At 36.5% G+C, this 7209-nt stretch overlaps 1 long non-coding RNA gene across 1 annotated transcript; it reads left to right on the top strand.

Annotated features, from left to right (window-relative positions):
- Positions 1-1335: 1335 nt before the first annotated feature.
- LOC148210422 (uncharacterized) lies at positions 1336-2871 on the top strand. Its single transcript, XR_015792326.1, has 2 exons — positions 1336-2431; positions 2608-2871. It is a non-coding gene; the product is annotated as an uncharacterized LOC148210422 (long non-coding RNA).
- The last annotated feature ends 4338 nt before the right edge of the window (positions 2872-7209 follow it).

Here is a 7209-nt window from a genome sequence, read left to right on the forward strand (position 1 = left end):
ATCAATACTGAAAGGGTTGATACATTTTCACAACTTTAATGATTCAACTTTGTAGAGAAATACTTTAGACATAAAGGTTTCACTCGGGTAGCTTAGACATAGAACCTCGACGTAAAGGTTATGGTTGGTTTTTATTAAATCAAGTTCAATTTTCTAATAGACATATTAGGGATGAATTTATTACCTTCAAAATAACTTAGACATGAAGATGGCGAAGCAAAACCGATGACAAATATTGAGAAGCGCCTAGTTGGAAAAAGTTTGCATATTTTTAACTAATTAGAAGTAACTGGACTGGGTTTATTGCATTAAGTCTTAAAAGGCCAAAACCAACATTATCCTTGATATTTGTTACCCGAAGTTCAATTGCAAAGTCACCGATCAAGATCATTTTCTTTAAAAAAAGGCTTCATTTGTCCTTGAGGATCGATACTCGAAATACTCATTTCGTTTTACTACTTGTGATGGGTGTACACTTGCGCTCTTTCATTTATTTTAAATCCAAAATCCCAAACACACACAACAATTAATATCTTTTAATTTGAATTAATGCACAGTGAAGTAGGACAACAACCTAAGTAGTGAAATTGAGCTACCTCTTGAACTTTCAATAATATGATCGAGATACCCACAACACGTTTAAATCCTTGATTTTGATTCCGCGATAGTCATCAAGTGTTATTAATGGTCATGCACATAAACCCTTGGGTCAACGTGAAAGCTCTAGAGAATCTTCAGCTCTTTAATAGAATGTTGTCTCACCTTCAAGTCACAATATTGCTTTATCAAGTCTATCATAGATAAACCACTCAAATGAGAGTTATGAAGACTTTGAGTATTGTAGACACCGTATTTGGTCCGACTTAATTTTTTTTTATTTTGTATCTTACTTTAATTTAATTTAAAATAAATAAAAACTAAAGTTCATCTTAACTGGTTTTAAGGTAAAGTTTTAATTAATTTTAAAAATAGATTTGATTTTAAAAGATTTGATTTATAATTAAAAATAAATAAAAATATTTGATTTTAAATAAAGAATTTTGTTTTAAATAAAAAGATTTGTTTTAATTTAAAAAAGAATAAAATTGATTTTTAAGTTTGTTATTCTTCTCGTCAAAGCCATGTTACGTGACTTTCTTCTCCAGATTCTTCTTGTTAAGGAAAATTACTGATACATTTGACTAAGTTGTATTTGTATATCTATTATAACTCACTGTTATTTTGTTCACAAACATCAAGAAAATGGGAAAATCTCCATGACAAGAACTCATTGTGATTCTTTTCTTACTCTCGATACTTAACATGGTATCAGATTCTTTGTGTTTATCCTGGAATTCATCGTAGCAATTTTGTCAATCCAGGACACCATATCAAGACTATCAAATTGACAGATGAGAATTACTTAATCTGGAAACTCCAAATTTTAACTACTCTACGAGGTCATGGATTAGAGAAATATGTCCTTCAAGATAATAATTTCTCTTCCTTTAAATCACCGACTTCTTCCGAAGCACCTTCTACGTCTGATTCATCTGATGCTTTACTCCAGCGGCAGAATCAATTAATTTCCTCGTGGTTGTTGGGAGCTATGTCTGAAGATATTCTTCAAGACATGCTCGATTGCACTACTGCACGTGCAATTTGGACAATGCTTGAAGATACCTATCTCACACGAAATTTGGCGAAAGTCATGAACTACAAGAAACAATTACAAAGTTTACAGAAGGGAGATACGAATCTAAAAGATTATTTTGCAAAAGTTAAAGGTTAGTTGACTCATTGAAAGCTGTGGGAGGACCAATTTCTGCGAAGGATCATATTATCTACTTACTTTCTGGGTTAGGAGATGAATTTGAAGCTATTATTTCAGTAATTACTGCTGAGACTACATTCCCGTCTCTTCAAGAAGCTTATGGACTTTTGTTCTTAAAGGAAATTCGTGCAGAAAACAATATAGATATCATTGCTACTCCTATACCGTCTGTTAATCTCACCGAGCAACAACACCTATCCAAGAAATTCTCCACTGGTTCCAATTCTAGTAATCGTAGTGATTCCTCATCTCAACACACGGGAAATTTCAGAGCGCATAATCATCGTGGTGGCCACGACAATTACAGAGGAGGTCGTAGCTGGCACGACAACCACCTTCACTGTTAGCTATGTGGCAAATTGGGGCATACTGCACTTCGTTGCTATCTAAGGTTTGATAAAAATTTTAATTGACTAAATAATTCTTCTAATGGCTCTCCTTCTTAGATGAATCTGCCTCCATCAATGCAAGCCATGGTTGTTTCACCAAATTTGAATGTGGATACAAACTGATATCTGGACTCAGGGGCGACTAATCATGTCACTAATGATCTTGCTAATTCTTCGATCAGCACTCCCTGTCATTCTAATTATCGTGTTCACGTGGGTAATAGAGCAGGTTTGTTTGTGGATCATATTGGCTCTTCGTATCTCATTTCTCAAAATAATCGTTCTTTTACTCTACAAAATTTGCTTCATGTCCCTCTTATTACCAAAAACCTAATCAGTGTAAGTCAATTTGCTCGAGATAATAAAGTTTATTTTGAGTTTCATCCTTCTGTTTGCTTTGTGAAGGATCAACACACTGGCCAAACACTGCTCCAAAGGACAAATGCGTGATGGATTGTACGAGTTTCAGATTTCTTCCAAAGCTTCAGCCCCTTCTTCAATCTTCAAAACTCAAGCACCAAAATCCCCTAGTACTTTTACCTGTAATGTTTCCAATTCTTCTATTGAACTTTGACATAGATGTTTAGGCCATTCGGCCGCACCTATTTTGAAACAAGCTTTACATGGTTCAAATATTACTTGCTCAAATAAATCCTTGAGTTTTTGTCACGCTTGTGCTATTGGGAAATCTCATTCCTACCCTATTCACCTACTCATTATGTTGTTTATGCACCTCTCCAATTGATTGAATCTAATGTATGGGGTCCTGCTTTTAAAACTTCATGTGGTGGTTATTATTACTATGTTAGCTTTGTAGATGTTTATTCAAGATTCACTTGGATTTATTTTCTAAAAACTAAGTCTGTTGTTTCCTCTACATTTATCTCTTTTCGAACCCATATTGCAAAGTTAATTGGCACATCAATTCGTATGATTCAAACTAACGGGGGGGGGGGGGGGGGGGGGGGTGGGGGAATTTCGTGCTATTGATCCTTATCTTTTGGGAAAATAGGATTTCTCATCGTTTTTCTTGTCCTTACACTTCCCAACAAAATGGTATTGTTGAGCACAAACACCGTCATATCATTGATATGGGTTTAACCTTACTCTTCCAAGCTTCCTTACCTCTTGAGTTGTGGGAAGATGCATTTCTACAGTCGTTTATATCATTAATCGCCTACCTACTACAGTCATTCAAAGCATCAGTCCGATGGAGTGTTTGTTTGGTAAGCCACCCTTCTATCCCTTTCTTAAAACATTTGGATGTCTTTGTTTTCTATGTTTACGTCCTTATAATAATCATAAGCTTCAATTTCATTCTTTCCCTTGTGTTTTTCTTGGTTACAGTAATATTCACAAGGGATATAAATGTTTGGGTCGGGTTCTCCTGGTCGTGTTTACATATCTCGAAATGTTCTTTTGATGAATTTTTATTTCCTTTTTGCAATTCTTCATCTTTCTTGTCCTCTTTCAAACCTACTTTGTCAAAGAATTCTAGTACTTATATATCTTCCATGATACCCATAATTCATGATACCCGTGAACCTATTATCCAACAATCCGTCTCCAACCCACCTGTTCCATCCTTTGGACCCTCTTCTACTCCTTGCCCCAACGTTATATCCTGTCGCTACCCAAAATAATCCTGTTGTTACTCTACCCATTCCGACAGCTACCCAAACCATCCCTGCAGCTACTCCCCCTTTGCCTGCCACTAATGACCCTCCATCTACTATCCTACCTTTCCCAGCCGACTCATCTCCTTCCTCCTTACGATCGACCTTTTCTTTTTCTCCTTCCTTTTCAGCCAATGATCCACGGCTCGCTACCTCTCTTGTTACTCCAATACAAAATATTCATCCTGTGGTGACACGATCAAAGAATGAAGTTTTTAAGCCTAAAATGCTTCTTACTGAGTACACTGAAGTTGAACCTCCTTTTGTGAAGGAAGCCTTGAGATGTCCTCATTGAGCTACAACTATGATAGAGGAATATATTGCTTTGCTTCATAATCAAACTTGGTCTCTTGTGTCTAAACTATCTGACCAACGTGTTATTGGTTGCAAATAGGTGTTCAAAATCAAGAGAAACACTGATGGGTTCATTTATAGGTATAAGGCACGGTTGGTGGCAAAGGGGTTTTATTAGGTTGCTGATGTTAATTATACTGATACTTTTAGTCCGGTTGTTAAACCGGTGACTATCAGAGTGCTGTTTACTCTTGCTTTGAGATTTAGTTGGCAAATTTGTCAGCTCGATATCAATAATGCTTTTCTTTATGGTATTCTTTCTGAAACTGTATTTATAGATCAACCTCCTGGATTTGTCGATGCTGCTAACTCTGCTGCTGTCTGTAAGCTTCACAAAGCTCTTTATAGCCTTAAGAAGGCTCCTCGAGCATGGTTTGATCACCTATCTTCTTGTCTCTTTTCTCTTGGACTTCACAGTTTTAAAGCTGATAACTCGCTATTATTTCGACATAATAATGACACACTCATTGTTATGTTCTCATCTATGTTGATTATATAATCATTATAGGATCATCTTCTCCTGAGGTATCTACTCTTATCTATAGGATCATCTTCTCCTGAGGTATCTACTCTTATCTCCACTTTGCATAAGCAATTTGTCCTAAAGGACCTTAAATTATTAAACTATTTCTTGGGCATCGAAGTGTCTTATCCTGCAACTGGTGAAAGTTTTCTTTCTCAAACTAAGTATGTTACTAATCTACTCCATAGAGCTCATATGTTTGAGGCTAATGCCATTTTAACTCTAATGGTTAGTGGTGGTGTTTTGTCTACCTATGGAGGCGAAGCTCTTTTAGATGTTCGACAACTTCGTAACATTGTTAGAGCACTTCAATATGTGACTGTTACTCTACCCGAGATCTCTTATAGTGTTAAGAAGGTGTGTCAATTTATGCATTACCCTAGTCTCACACATTGACAGGTAGTTAAACGCATTTTTGCGTTATTCTTTTAAAGCAATCCACTGATCTGAATATTTGTGCTTATGCTAATGCTGATTGGGCTTTGGGTCCGGATGATAGGAAATTGACTTTTGGATTTTGTATTATGCTTGGTGGCAATCTTGTTTCTTAAGGTTCAAAGAAACAGAGCATCATCTCCAGATCTAGTACCGAAGCTGAATTTCGTAGTTTAGCCAATGCTTCTTCCGAACTTATTTGGCTGCAGGCATTGCTAACAGAACTTTGCATCATCTCTACCTTTCCTCCTGTCTTGTGGTGTGATAATATTGGGAATGTTCATCTCAGTGCAAATCATGTGCTTCATTCTAGAACCAAACATGTTGAACTGGACATATATTTTGTTCGCAATCTTGTTCTTCAGAAACATTTACTCGTTCAACATCTTCCTACTTTTGCCCAACTTGCTGATATTTTTACAAAAGGCCTCCTTATTCCAATGCCTTACATCCAAGCTCAATCTTCTTTCTGCTATAGACATTGGCTTGAGGGGGGGCGGTGTTAAGGAAAATCACTGATACATTTGACTAAGTTGTATCTCTATATCTACCGGTAGTGATAACTCTCCAAAAGAAAGCTATTCTAATGTATATTTTGGTGATTTTATACATAGAATTGTCAAAGTGTGTTTGTTTTGGTTCTTAATTAGCCTAGATGAGATTAGAAATTGGAATCCGAGCTAAAAGCCCAGGTCTTGAATGTTGTAGCTAAATATTGCACTAAATGTTCGTATTTTTGGTGTAAATGCACACGTTTGGGAAGCAGAAGACTCATAAAGAGAGTGCTAAATCCAGAAAAGAGTGAGCCGGACATTTTCCAGGCAGAGCGGAGCAGAGTTGGAGCATGGATTCACTGTGCAGTAACAGCCCAGACACGAGATTTATCATGTCCGTACAAATTGTAGTCGAGTGCCCTAAAAATAGAACCCGATATAAAAGGGGTATGTTACCCTAGCCGCCACACATAGATCCCAATAGAAGCACGTTTTGAGAGTTGACACGACAATGAGGAGGATTCTCTCCATTTTCGGGGCAGAAAAGCTGACGACGGAAGGGATATTCCATTGCAGTTTCGAGCTGTCATCTTCTTCTTCTTCAGTTTTTCTGCTGTTCCCTGAGATGGATTATCTTCTCCCTTTACCCATTGTATTTTCTTCTTTATTCATGAGCTAAACCCCATTTCAGGGGAGATTCATATGTTGTAACTGCTATGAAACTTAAACTCTAGCTGCTATATTCGTTTTTTAATGGAGCTGTGTTTATTTCTTATATCTTATTGAGCATTTTTGGCCGCTTTGTTCTGTATGTTAGCTTCTTTATTGACACGGAAGGGCTTATGGTTTGCTGACTTGCTTCATTTGTGATTTGTACTTTTCAATAGTATTTATGGATTCTCCAGAATGAGGTCTCCTAATCATGCCTAGAACTTGTTTTTATTGCTTGGAAACTTACCAATGGGAGTTATGGGTATCCATGTTTGGGTGTCTCGGAAGGGAACAAAGTCGAGTTGGACATTAATGAATATTTGTGAGCTAAATGGTAGGTTGAGAGGTTTGTGAACGCATGTTGAATCTCCCCCGCTTTTTCGTATCTGTTAACCTTCTTTTTTCGCATTCTGTACTGTTTCTTCTTCTTATTATCAGCTCTACGAAGTGTGTCTGCTGTTGAGATTTGTTTACTGCTTTGTTTATTTTATTTGTTTAAGTTACGACACCACATCTATATTTCTTTGTTTTATACTTTTGGTATATGTGAACATCATTTAAAATATAATTCAAAGTCTCTGTGGATTCGACTTCGTTTTGTACTACAATCGACAATTTCGTGTATACTTGCACGTGTTGTCAGCACGGTTGTGTGGACACAACAGTTAAGATTATATGTAAAGTTAGATTTGATATGGAATTTGTTATTGTAATTCTGTTGCAGTGAGATGCTATATAACTCACTGTTATTTTGTTCACAAACATCAAGAAAATAGGAAAATCTCCATGAGAACTCATTAGGATTCTTTTCTTA

This window comes from Momordica charantia, assembly GCF_013281855.1.
Source record: "Momordica charantia cultivar OHB3-1 chromosome 7 unlocalized genomic scaffold, Mcharantia_2.0 BLBB01000007.1, whole genome shotgun sequence".
NCBI lineage: Eukaryota > Viridiplantae > Streptophyta > Magnoliopsida > Cucurbitales > Cucurbitaceae > Momordica > Momordica charantia.